At 40.0% G+C, this 14,412-nt stretch overlaps 1 pseudogene; it reads left to right on the forward strand.

Moving 5' to 3' along the window:
* The first annotated feature begins 4,046 nt into the window (after positions 1–4,046).
* LOC116259527 (cyclin-dependent kinase C-2-like) lies at positions 4,047–14,412 on the forward strand (annotated as a pseudogene).

Here is a 14,412-nt window from a genome sequence, read left to right on the forward strand (position 1 = left end):
AAAGAAGAGTCCCGTTCCTGGTAAATTCTTTAGATACCTAAGGATCATCATAGCAGCATCCCAATGAACTTTCTTGGGCTTATCCATAAATTGACTCACTCTGCTAACAGCATAGGCAATGTCAGGTCGAGTAACAGTGATGTATAGGAGCTTCCCAACAATCCCTCTATACTGTCTCGCATCAACATCTTCAGTATCATCATCATACAAGCGGGTATTGATATCCATAGGCGTGGATGCAGGTCGACACCCCAGCATCCATGTCTCTTGCAAAACATCAGTAACATATTTCCTCTGGCACATGATAAGGCCCTTTTGATTTCTGGCAAACTCAATACCGAGGAAATAACATAGTTCACCAAGGTCCTTGGTGACAAAGTGTTGTCCAAGGACATCCTTGATGTTGGAAATCCCCTGATCATCATCCCCTGTAACAATGATATCATCAACATAGACAAGAACTATCACCGTACCTGTAGAAGTCTTCTTGACAAAGAGGGAATGGTCGGCCGAAGAGCGTCTGAAGCCCTCATTCTCAATATTCTCTGACAATTTCTGAAACCAAGCTCGAGGACTCTGTTTCAGACCATAAATCGCCTTTCGCAATCTGCACACTTTCTGACACTCCCCCTCAGCAACAAACCCTGGTGGTTGCTGCATATACACTTCTTCATGTAAGTCACCATAGAGAAAGGCATTTTTGACATCAAGCTATGATATGGACCAATTCTTGCTGACAGCCACAAGAAGGAGAATCCGTAAAGAAGCATGTCGTGCCACAGGAGAGAAGGTATCATAATAATCAACCCCATAAGTTTGGGTATAGCCTTTTGCAACCAGACGAGCCTTATATCTGTCAATGCTGCCATCCGCTCTGTATTTGATAGTAAAGACCCATCTGCAACCAACAATGGCTGCATCAGCTGAAGGAGTAACAAGTGTCCAGGTGCCTCTAGACTGAAGAGCATCCATCTCTTCTTGCATAGCTGCGGCCCATTTGGGATCAAAGAGAGCATCCATGGGATTCTGTGGAAGAGCAATAGCCGACAGCCCCTTTACAAACTGGCGGTACATAGGGGTGAGTCTATCCATGGATAAATGACCAGAGATAGGATGCAAAGTGCAACTGCGTTTGCCTTTCCTTTGAGCAATGGGCATATCAAGTTCATTAGGAGCATGAACATGCTCATGACATTCTCCTATGTCATCATTACATAAAAAATTGTCAGTTGAGTTTGTGTCAGGAATTACCTTGGGCATGCTGGGTGAAGGCACAGGTGCACATTGAACAGGTGCAACAGGTTTAGTACGACGTTGGTAGACAGCCCCAAAACGTGGATCTACTGGTTTTGGACAACTCATGAGAGGTAGAGGAAAATGGACTTCATCATTCAATTCAGGCGCCCTTAATTGAGTTCCATTGGGGGAGAAGAAAGAGGTTGATTCAAAAAATGTAACATCAGCACTCACATAATACCGACGAGTAGAAGGAGCATAACATCGAAATCCCTTTTGAGTGCGGGAATAACCAACAAAGATCGTTTTGATGGCCCGAGGAGACAACTTATCTCGCCCAGGACCAAGCAACTGAACAAAGGCAACACATCCAAAAACACGAGGTGGAACAGAAAACAAGTCTCTGTCAGGAAAGAGGACAGAGATAGGAATAAGGTCTCCCAACACAGATGACGGCATACGATTAATAAGATAGCATGCTGTGAGAACAGCATCTCCCCAGTAAGAATGGGGAACATGGCTATGTATGATAATGGTTCTGGCAACATCAAGAATATGACGGTGTTTCCGTTCAGCAACCCCATTTTGTTGGGAGGTATAGGCACAAGAGGTTTGGTGGATGATACCCTTATCCCTGAAAAATTGTTCTAAAGAGGAAGCACAGAACTCAAGAGCATTGTCAGAGCGCACAATTTTGACACAAGTATCAAACTGAGTCAGAATTTCATTGATAAAATTTTTGATTACATGACCCACATCAGATTTATGCTTCATAAGAAAAACCCAACTAACACGACTATGGTCATCGACAGCAACAAGATAATATCGATGACCTTGAAGATCAGGTGTACGACTCAGACCCCAAACATCAAAATGAAGTAACTCAAACACAGAATGGCTACTTCTACTGGGCCGCGGAGGAAAGGATGACCGATGGTGTTTGCCCAACTGACAAGACTCGCATTGAAAAGAGGACTTAGGAGACAGCTGAGGAAGAACATGCAGCAGTTTCTGAAACGGTAGATGTCCAAAACGTAAATGCCAAGTATAAGCCGAGGATGAGGACGACCCTGCAGAGGTAGACCCAGCAAAGGGAAAGGGATGCACTAGCCTGTAAAGACCTCCCTGTTCACGGCCACTGCCAATCACCCTGCCCGTCAGTATATCCTGAAACACAAGGGAAGAGGAGTCAAATATCGCACGACAGTTTAAATCTCTAGTAATCTGACTGATAGACAGTAGGCTATGTGGGAATTCTGGTGCATGAAGAACATGTTGCAACGGCAATGATGAAGTAAGTTGGACCTCTCCATGTCCAACAACTGGAGAATATTTGCCATCTGCTAGAATAACCGAGCGACCAGGTGGAGTAGGGACATAAGAAGTAAACTGGGCCTTGTCTCCACAGAGATGGGTCGATGCACCCGAATCAATGAGCCAATCTGTAGTGTCAGTAGCAGAGTCAGAATACATACCAGATGAAGACGCACTGGCAGCAGTAGTGATAGTAGAGGTGGTCGGATCAGGAGCTTATTGAGTTCTATCACCAATCAAGTTTCTCAACTGAGAGATAATATCATCTGCACGTAACTCACTGGAGGAAACAGTATGCTGAGGCTTAGGCTGCTCTGGAGAATCAGTAAATACAGTCTGATTTGCAACAGCTGGACGACCATGTTTCTGCCAACACTTATCCACAGTGTGACCAATGCGATGACAAAACTGACATACTGGGCGCGAAGTGGTATTGCCACGACCACGGTATCCTCGTCCTCTGGCAAAGAGGGACCCACCTCTGCCACGAGTAGCAAGCATAGCAGAAGTGGTATCAAGAACAGTCGACGTAGGGATTGGAATTCTGCTTAGCCTACTATAAGCCTCATCAATAGGAGGAATCGAGGGACTAGTGAGCATCTGATTCTTTGCTGATTCATAAACAGAGTCTAATCCAGAGAGAAATACCCCTACCATAAGCATATCTCTATATGCCTTTTGTTGTTCACACTTACATGCAGGAAAGTAGCTATTTAGTCTCTCAAACATGGACTTGAGACTAGAATAATAAGTATGAAGAGGTCGACCATCTTGTCGCATCTGATGAATATCATGATGAAGCTGCATAATTCTTGTTTCATTCCTTGCTTGTGAATAGGTGGCTGCAAGGGAATCCCACATATCCTTTGCACTTTCCTTATGCAAGACTTCATTTGCAATGTCTTGAGAAAGAGTACCAACAATCCATACCATAACCAACGAATTATCTTTAAACCAAGTAGTATATTTTCCTACCTTCTGTACGGGCTCGGGCTCCAATATGAGATGTTCCTTCTCATGAGCGATCAAGGTTCTTTTTACTTGCATGGCCCACATCTCGTAATTTCCCCCATCCATTTTGGTGATAATGCTAGAAAATGGGGAACTCTTCATCTCTCCCGGCGATGCAAAGGAAGAGGTATTAGCTCCACTTCTAATTTCAGACATCTTTCAACACAAAGGAGGACACCGAGCCACGGAATAAGAAGTGCAGGCAACAAGGAATATAATCACATATGTAAAGACAGCATGCTGATCATCGAGCAATAGCAGTCAAACGCACGAAGTAATCCATAAGTCTGATCGGCTGGAACGAAACTAACAACGCTGATCAGACACAAGCCGACGAAGAAGAATGAAGAGAGATACCAGAGACGACAGCGAAGCAGCGGTGGCAGGCAGCGGCGGAGCAGCGACGGTGCAGGGCAGTAGCGAAGCAGCGGCGGTGCAGAGATGCTGCGAGAGCAGGCAGAAACTAGGAGCGAAGATGGGCGGAGATGGCAGCGACGGGCGGAGATGCTGCGAGACGCGAGCAGGCGGCGGCGGGCGATGACGCTAGGGTGATGACGGTCGTGGTCAGGCGGCGACGGACGGAGAGGGCAGCGATGCAAGCGGCGGCGACGGGCGGAGTGGAGACAGCAGAGGCGATGCAGCGTGCAGCGGCGAAGATGACAACAATGGCTGGCGGAGGCGTCGGGCGGAGAGGTCAGGACAGCGACTGTGACTGGCAGAGGTCAGGACAGCGACTGGCGGAGGCGTCGGGTGAACACGAGCGGGCAGAGGAAGCGCAGCGATGGGCGCGGTCAGGCGGCGGGTTGCGCCGCTCAATCGGCGCGCCGAGGAGGAGACGGCTGCTGCTCTGATACCATGATAAGATTAGAAAGAATAATATTTGATTTACCTCGAAATCTGCCCTAACTCCTCTTTATATAGACTAGAGGAGAGAGAGAAGTTACAAGAGAACCATCTAAAGGAAAAGTTATTACAAAAGTACCCTCTTAAACCTAAAACTGAATATAAACACATCTTAACAGAAATCAATAACCTGTCTATTCTCAGCATGACTTCAACGGCTTTACGATTATTTGCCTGTGACTTAACCAGTTGAGGTCATGCTTATGACTGATCGGTCACTAATTTCTAATTAATATGGTCATTAATTAGTGATTAATTAATAAATATATGCAGTGGGGAAGTAACTATTGCAGTTTATCATTTTATTATGAATTCATGTATTAGGATCCAAAGTTTGGCATATAAAAGTCTTCATACAAGACTGGCTGTTTCCAGGCAACCAGCCAACAACGTTAAGGTGATGGTGGCAGCCCCAAATTGGGCATTTGCTGAACCCGGCAGCTAACTAGCAGGCTCTTGTATTTTAATGGCTAACTTATAGGCTCAATTGTTGACGTGGTGGATCGATCACCGTGTTCTTTCACCACGGCACCTAAGGGTGGAGCCAGAAATTTTTTCTTGAAGAGAAACGAATTATTCAAAATATGAACCGAAATATCATTTTTGAAAACAAGACAAGTGTTTCCTTTTTAATTTATATGTAATTTTTTATTATTTTTTGTTTTTAAGTGGGCCCAAGGTCTTTGTTGCCTTGGCTCTGCCCCTGAACACTCTAATAATGATGAGAGTCTTCTTCTCATTGTTCTTGGATGTGCAGTAAAGTGTACATGGCCAGGGAGATCAAAACAGGCGAGATTGTTGCTTTGAAAGAGATTCTTGCTTTGAAAAAGATACGCATGGACAATGAGAGAGAAGGAGTATGCCAATTAGCTACTTTACTATCTAATAGGACATTTTTATATGATGGATGCATTTTGTTTAGTTTTGACTTTTTTTTTGTTGCAATTGCAGCTTCCTATAACCGCTATACGTGAAATCAAAATTTTAAAGAAACTTCATCATGAGAACATCATTCAGTTAAAAGAGATTGTGACATCTCCAGGTTCTATTTCCTCAACATTGTATTGTTCAATTGTGATGACTTTAGTTGGTCATTGATCTTATATTCTCCATATCTAATTAGCAGGACCTGAAAAAGATGAACACGGAAGGCCAGGTATTTCTTTGTGCATTTAAAATTCCATTATCATATTTTTTCCTTTATCTATTACATTTTGAAACATTAATTTTTGTGCAGATGGCAATAAATACAAGGGAAGCATTTATATGGTATTTGAATACATGGACCATGATTTGACTGGGTTTTCACATAAACCTGGAATGCGGTTTACAATTCCCCAGATAAAGGCAAACTTCTCTTTAGGTTAAGAAATTCATTTTAGCACCCTTAATTGTGGTCAGTATCTCAATTGAATATATTCTTATTTATATGAATTTTTCTATGTATATCTCAATGTAACATGAGGCAGCTGTTAACGGGACTTCACTATTGCCATGTTAATCAAGTTCTTCATCGTGATATTAAAGGTCACTGGACAGCATTGTTGTTGTTTTCACCCCATAGAATATACTGCAATGCCTTCTGGGCTTGTTTGTTTCCCTTCTAACTACTTTGGCGTCTTGCTTTTTCTCCTGTGCAGGTTCCAATCTTCTAATTGACAATGAAGGACAAAGCATGGACTGGAACTTACATGTGTGAACGAAAGTGTGATTTTGCCTTTGTCATGGTGTGCATTTTTTGATCTTGTGTAGATTTCATGGGGATAGGGAGAGTGTGTGTTTTTCTTATTTTTTCTTTACTTGATCTTTTTATTTCAATGAAACAACTACAAGCTTGTTTTCAGTAAATGTGTCCCTTGGGGAACATAAGATGAGGTTTTCCTCCAAGAGTTTACTAGATTTGGTTGTTGACAGGGTTGAAAGCAAGATTTAGAGGAATCTCCTTATTGTGAGTTATGATTGTCAAATGTCTAGTTTTGCCTAATCATAAACCATTGGCATTTTGGATGTACGTGAAGTTCTGCCCACTCACTGGGGGCCAAATTGGAGCTTTATAGATGAGGTTGTTGTCAAGCTTGAATGTTCCAATGAATGGACCAACATGAAGCTACTTAGCAATGGCTTGTCTATTGGCCACGCTTGTGGTCTCCCTAGAGTATTATGCATGCATTCTTTCTAGTTGGCATGTACTGTTGCATTTAAGTTTCAGTTGTGCTGTATTATTTATTGACTATATATACTCTTGTTAGGTGATCAATCTTGCAAATGCTCCATCAATTGTTGGCAAGCATTTAGACGATGAGTGTCCTGAAGATTTCATCAAAGGCCTTATTCTCTTTGTTTCTTTTTTTCATGTTGAGAAGAGGTAATTCTTCTTTCTCTCTCTCTCTAAATATTTCATTTGAAGGAAGCTTGTTGCTGTAGCTCAGAGAGACAGAGGCTACAGAATGTTGACAAAGAGGACGAGCAGGGAGAGACTTCAGACCCTCCTCTCCTTCACGCTTCCTTTTATCATCCCCTCCAGGATTCTGTCGTTCACCTTGTCACCAGCTCTACCACTTCACTTTATCCTACCTCCCATCTGGACCATCCCTGGTAAAGCATGTTTGTTAATCTATATTAGCATGTCGGTACTTTGTTATGGCTGTTAACACTTTTGTATTGTTTTAATTTTTTAACGCTTTTGTATTGTTTTAATTTACCAGATTATAGAGAATTTCCTGTTATTTAAGGTTTGGATTCAGATCATGAGAAACCATATCCAAGGTCTGACTTTAAGCAATAGTTTATTATGTTTTCAAAAAGACAGATTCCAATCTCACAGGTTTGAATGCATATATTATACTATATAATTAGTTCAACGTATGTCATTTATGAAAAATTATTTTAATTTTTTTCATCTGATTTTTGTTTTCAAATTTCTTGTTTATTTTTCATAATCAAGTTTTTAGGTCTTACTTGAAGTGTTCTGAGGTAGAAATCAATAACCTGTCTATTCCCAGCACGACTTCAACGGCTTTACGATTATTCGCCTGGGACGTAACCCGTTGAGGTCATGCTTGTGACTGATCGGTCACTAATTTCTAATTAATGAGGTCATTAATTAGTGATTAATTAATAAATATGTGATGTGGGGAACTACCTATTGCAGTTTATCATTTTATTATGAATTCCTGTATTAGGATCCAAAGTTTGGCATATGAAAGTCTTCATACAAGACTGGCCATTTCCAGGCAGCCAGCCAACAACGTTAACGTGATGGTGGCAGTCCCAAGTTGGGCATTTTCTGAACCCGGCAGCTTACTAGCAGCCTTTTGTATTTTAATGGCTAACTTATAGGCTCAATTGTTGACATGGCGGATCGATCATTTTTTTGAAGAGGTACGAATTATTCAAAATAAGAAACGAAATATCATTTTTCAAAATTAGACAAGTGTTTTTTTATTTGTATGTAATTTTTTATTATTTTTTATTTTTAAGTGGGGCCAAGGTCCTTGTCGCCTTCGCTCTGCCCCTGAACACTCTAATAATGATGAGCATCTTCTTCTCATTGTTCTTGGAAGTGCAGTCAAGTGTACATGGCCAGGGAGATCAAAACAGGCAAGATTGTTGCTTTGAAAAAGATATGCATGGACAATGAGAGAGAAGGAGTATGAAAATTAGCTACTTTACTATCTAATAGGACATTTTTTGATGATGGATACATTTTGTTTAGTTTTGACTTTTTTTTTTGTTACAATTGCAGTTTGCTATAACCGCTATACGTGAAATCAAAATTTTAAAGAAACTTCATCATGAGAACATCATTCAGTTAAAAGAGATTGTGACATCTGCAGGTTCTATTTCTCAACAAGGTATTCTTCAATTGTGATGACTTTAGTTGGTCATTGATCTTATGTTCTCTATATCTAATTAGCAGGACCCGAAAAAGATGAACACGGATGGCCAGGAATTTATTAGTGCATTTAAAATTCCAATATCATATTTTTTCCTTTATCTATTACATTGTGAAACATTAATTTTTGTGCAGATGGCAATAAATACAAGGGAAGCATTTATATGGTATTTGAATACATGGACCATGATTTGACTGGGTTATCAGATAGACCTGGAATGCGGTTTACAGTTCCCCAGATGAAGGCAAACTTCTCTTTAGCTTAAGATATTCATTTTAACACACTTAATTGTGGTCAGCACCTCAGTTGAATATATTCTTATTTATATGAATTTTTCTATATATATCTCAGTGTTACATGAGGCAGCTGTTAACGGGTTGCCATGTTAATCAAGTTCTTCATCGTGATATTAAAGGTCACTGGACAGCATTGTTGTTGTTTTCACCCCATAGAATATACTGCATTGTCTTCTGGGCTTGTTTGTTTCCCTTCTGACTACTTTGGCGTCTTGCTTTCTCTCCTGTGCAGGTTCCAATCTTCTAATTGACAATGAAGGGCATTTAGAGCTTGCAGATTTTGGCTTGGCTAGATCATAGTGACCATAATGGAAATCTCACAAACCCTTTCATAACTCTTTGGTACAGGTAATCTGTCATATCTTGTTGTCAATGATGTTGCTGTTGGTTTTGGGACATAGTTTCTCTTTTCTAATTGTTGAATTCATTGGCAGACCTCCAGAGTTGCTGCTTGGCTCCACTATGTGTGGGCCAGCTGTGGACATGTGGTCGGTTGGTTGTATTTTTGCTGAGCTACTAAATGGGAAGCCAATCTTGCCTGGAAAGAATGAGGTGCCTGCACAAGCTTATGATTTTTTGGAATGTAAACCATAGCATTGGATACAAAGCAGATGAAACTAATCCAACTTAGTGATTCACAACTGAAAATAGCAGCAAAATTATACATGTATTACTTTGCTCACCAAGTTCCAACACTTAATCTATAGTTTTTAACTTTTTATCCTCATGCATTAAATTTTTTTCATGATGTAACATTTGAATTTAAAATGAAAAACGCCAAGAAAAGTCATCAACTTCCCCTTTTTCGCTGTCTTATAATTTTTGGGATTGATAATAGTTTCCAGTGTTAATAGTAACTGACATGAGAGGGGACTGACTAACTGTACAGGCAGACATCTTATGAAAAAGATAATTTTAAAAATTATTGTCCTCAAATTTCAAGGCTTATACGGCTTATTTTTTAAGATTCCTCGTACTATTGCTTGTGTTAGATCCTCATTTGTCATACCACCAACTAGGCCATTTGACCTGTTGAGTAGCTGGCCTGCTTAGTGCTTTGTTGACTAGGCCTGAAAGTCATAGGGCTTAATTGGTCTTCTAGTGCATGGGCGCCCTCTTTTTTATATTTATATGCAGTGTTATTTGTATCGTATGATATAGAGCCGTATTGTATAATAGATGTCATATAGGGCAGCAAAACCTATTCGATACACTTATGATGCACATGATTTGCATGTGTATTGTAGGTGTATCGGAATGATATGGCTGCTGTATCATACGATAAGACTGATACAGTCCATATCTTACAATACGGAGCTATTTTTAAGAAAGGGGCACGATGTCCCTTTTGATCGTTTTCTATTTTGAAACTGTTTTCCTTCATTTCTAACACTTCTAAGAACTTTGGGAGGGGGGAGTTTTTGCTGGTTTTGGAGAGCAATTTCCAAATAAATCGAGGGAGAAACTGCCGGTTTGAAGGCAAATTTACTCGTAGGAAATCCATTTGTATTTGGAAAAAGAGGGCTTTTGTGTTTCTTCTTCTACAAAAGGTATACAATCTCTCAATTTAGTGGTTTACATAAATTTTCATTATTTTCTAAAGTTTATGAAGATATTTGTTTTATTTTTTTAATGTGTTCTTAACATATTATGACTTATGAATGATGAATCATGAATGTTCATTATAGAACATGTTTTTTCATGATTTTTTCTGAATTTTCTCTATCTTTCTGATTGTTCTTTTTTATGAATTTAAAAAAATAATGTTACGATACATTACGATATGGCATATAGGTCGTACAGTGCGCCTTTTACAACATTGTTTGTATGTATGTGTGTGTGTGTATTATGTGATGTTACATTCAGTGGGTGAATGTGGTGTACTTGGCTTGCAACAATATGTTATGTTTGTTACTACCTTTGTCACTTTAAATTTCTGTATTTTTGACTTAATGATTTTATTTTTAGTAAACTGACTTGTACTGTCTTTTTGAGGGCCCAACATGTGTCTACTTCTGAGTTTGACAGTAGGTTCCTGGTTGTCAAAATGGAGACTGGTGAGAACTAAGTCTAGACAGGTCAGTTTGAGTTGAACGTCGCCAGCAAAAATAAAATCAATAAGGAAGTGTAAAACAAATCCATATATTTGCGTTCCCACTCCACCCACCCCCCCAAAACACATACACGAGTATAGACACCATCCATACTGTTTTCATTATATATTCTATGTTGGTCCTCCTCTTCTTCTCTATGAGATCAGTATGAGTTGGTCGAACTAAAATAAACTCAATAAGGAGGTGTAAAACAAATCCATATATTCCCCTCACACACGCATCCCCCCTAGAGAAACCACCCATGATGTTTCCATTTTATATTCTATGTTGGTCCTCCTCTTCTTCTCTATGATTGAAACTTTCCTTTTCCTGATAATTCTAGCCAGAGCAGTTGAATAAAATATTTGAACTATGCGGATCGCCTGATGAGGTTAACTGGCCGGGATTTTCAAAGATTCCTTGGTACAATAATTCAAGCCTTCCAGACCAATGAAGAGGTGTCTTAGAGATGTTTTTAAGCAGTAAGTACAAAACATATGAATAAGGTTTACAATGATTTGTAGTGTGAATTTGTCTTGAGGAGTTCTTTTTTTCACATTTTTTATTTATTTTGTGTTTGTTTAGTTTTGCGGTTTATCAGTGCTTTACCATCTTATTATTGTTATTGTTTTCATTTTACTTAGAAGTAAATGTGCACCTGAGATGCAGTTATTTTTGCTTTCAGCTTCGATCGACATGCTTTGGAGTTGTTGGAGCGGATGCTAACTCTTGACCCATCTCAGGTATCACCTTGCTATTTTCTCAGAGTTTTGGAGGTATGAACTTTTTGTGACAAATGATTTAGTGTATGGATCTGAGTTCTGGCATGTGGGAGTAGCAAACCTACTCCTTGAATTCTTATAATTATTAAGTGGTGAATCCTGCTCCAGATCTGAACGTCCTTGCAAAACGAATGACACTATGCAAATAACATTGCAAGTTTGGCCTTGGGTGTCCTTAGCAGTTTTACTGTCAGATTTACTATAGACTTGTCAAGTTCGTAAGTTTCTAACTTTGGGCTCCCATAGCAGTTAATCTCTTTCTTGTTTTGACAGTGAGCTCGGTAGTTTCCCTACGTCTGGAGAACGAGTCTCTACTTCTTATTTGTTAAGTAGCTCTGTGCATGTAAATGTCTTTATTTCTAGATAGGGCATGATCTCTTATTTGTGGATTCTAATGATAGAGAAATCAGAAACTCCAAAATCAAATGAACTGTGTACTAGTATTTCCTTGGATTTCCTTTTGCAGCAAAAAGAGATGAAGGTTTTAGTTTATTGTTTGGTTACTCTTGCAACAGCCTCTCCCTCTCTCTCTCTCTCTCTCCATGTGTGTGTGTGTGTGTGTGTGGTGCTGAAAAGGAAAGACCTCCTATAAACATGAATAACAACCTTTACAAGATTTTTCCAAGTTTAAGTTTTTTGAGTGAATATTTATTGTTCTAATTTCTTTTCTGCAAAAATCATACATGATACATGGCCATTGTATTGTCAAGTCATATAAATATTCCTATTGTTGGCCTCCAAGCTTCGTTTGTTCGGTACCATGCCTTTTTTCCAAGCCACTTGTGGTGATGAGAGTAATATAAGAAAAATCTCCCGCAGTTATGTAGTTCTCTGCCCATTCTCGTTGTCGAGTTACTATTTCAGTCTGCATTTGTGAACAGGGTGTCAAGAGGTGAGGTTGTGGCACTAAAGCATTTGGTGACTGCTTCACTTGATTCTAAACGTCTTGCTGCTAGTGCTTTTGATAGCTTTCTGGAAAATTATGAATTACCCAACTAGCGTCTTTTCATCTACCAAAATGAAATAACTGCGATGTTTGGTTAGTATTTGGCATCAACTATTCACTAGCTGGACATCATAGCAAGCATTTGGCTAGTCGGATTATGGTCTATTTTTGAACTTGTCGTTGTCCGGTGGGATGTCATTGGAAGAATGTTGCCAGCAATTATTCAGCATTCAGTGTTGTCATTTCTTGTTTCTGGAACAAGCTGCAGTTAAGGACCTAAGGTTTAAAACGATGCTTGCTATGATGTCCAGCTAGTGAATAGTTAATCCGACTAGCCAACTAATCAGTTCCCTGCTAAGTCACATTCGAATGAGGATATGGTCCCTGTACTCCCCATACCACAGATGCAGCACTGCGGTTACAGGGACATATCTGGATTCGGCTTTTTTCTTTTAACATTGTTTTTGGTTAAAATTGAAAAAGAAAGGGCAGCAAGGGAGGGTTTTTAGGAGAAAAGAGAGAGAGAGAAAGAGTACACAATGAAAATCTTTTTGCATGAACAGTTTTTTTGTTTTTGTTGTTGGGTGGGGGGTGGGGGTAGGGGAGAGACAGAGAGTTGGGGAACTACAGCAGCATCCCCTTTTTTTCTTATAACTTTCTAAAATTTCTCTTCGAATTTTGTCAGGAAGAATTCTATTATTGTACATATTGAAATACTAAGACTGCATGTTCTGTTTCGATTTGCATTCTGTGTCTCGTTATTTCTATTTACAAGGGGTTCTCCAGCTGCTTTGAAGTCAAAACTAGAGACTAGAGTTTAGATGTGTTGGTACAACTCCTTCCTCGTAGCTATGATATTTATCTTGTTGAGATATAATGTATTCTTCCTTGATGTTCTTGCATTTCTCCAGTTTTTTTCTTTTCTTCTTGAAGTCTGCTGTTGATATTAACCTTTTTTTCTCTTTGCATCCTCTGCTGTTTGTGTTTGTCCATTAATGGTTTCATTTTATTATTTTCAGAGGATATCTGCAAAAGATGCACTTGATGCTGAGTATTTCTGGTGTGATCCATTGCCATGTGACCCTCAAAGGTACAAAATCTTTTGTTTATACAAAGTGTCACAATTGATGGCCCTCTGGCAGCCAATTCTGGCCTTCCTCTTAGCTTGCCCAAATACGAGTCATCTCATGAGTTCCAGACCAAGAAGAAAAGACAACAGCAATGGCAGCACAAAGAAACAGCCAAGAGGCAGAAATTAAAGCATCCTCAACAGCATCAAGCTGGTGGATATGCTATTGGACCTTATCGACCTCAAGGCCGAGGTCCTGGTTATGCTGGAACCAGTATGCCTGGAGGTGGCCCTCCTAGAGCTGGAGCTGGTGCCTATGGCGTCGGGGCTCCAAATTATCCCCAATCAGGTCCTTGTGGCAATTCAAGTACTGGTCGGGCGCCCAACATGATGGGTGGTAATCGCAATCCACAATATGGTTGGCCACAGTAGTCTGGAAGCAAACTGAAGCATGATCTGTTCAATATATCTGCGCACTTGACTGGTGATCCTACGTTCTGAAGAGAAGGGCTCTGCCAGGGACTTCCGCTTTCACCTCAAGTGGGTCGATGAGAATTGGTTTAATGCACCAGAGGTAGTCCTACAAACCAGTGTTGGATATTTAAGAATATCCCTTGACCTGGATTTAATTCATGCACTTGTTTTCAGTTTTATGTGGAGAAAAAGGAGATGGTTAGGTATTTCATTACTATGCTGCTCCTTTGTCCTGCAGACAGAAATAGGGAAACAAGAATGTGTGATTTTCTCTTCGATGTTTATCATAACTTGACTGGCGATGATGAACTTGTCAGTATATGGATGGGTTATGTGGGTTTTGTCTTGTGACTGGAATCTTCCTAGTAGCTATGCAGTCCAATTTCATGATA

The sequence above is a fragment of the Nymphaea colorata genome, chromosome 8 (assembly GCF_008831285.2).
Source record: "Nymphaea colorata isolate Beijing-Zhang1983 chromosome 8, ASM883128v2, whole genome shotgun sequence".
Classification (NCBI taxonomy): domain Eukaryota; kingdom Viridiplantae; phylum Streptophyta; class Magnoliopsida; order Nymphaeales; family Nymphaeaceae; genus Nymphaea; species Nymphaea colorata.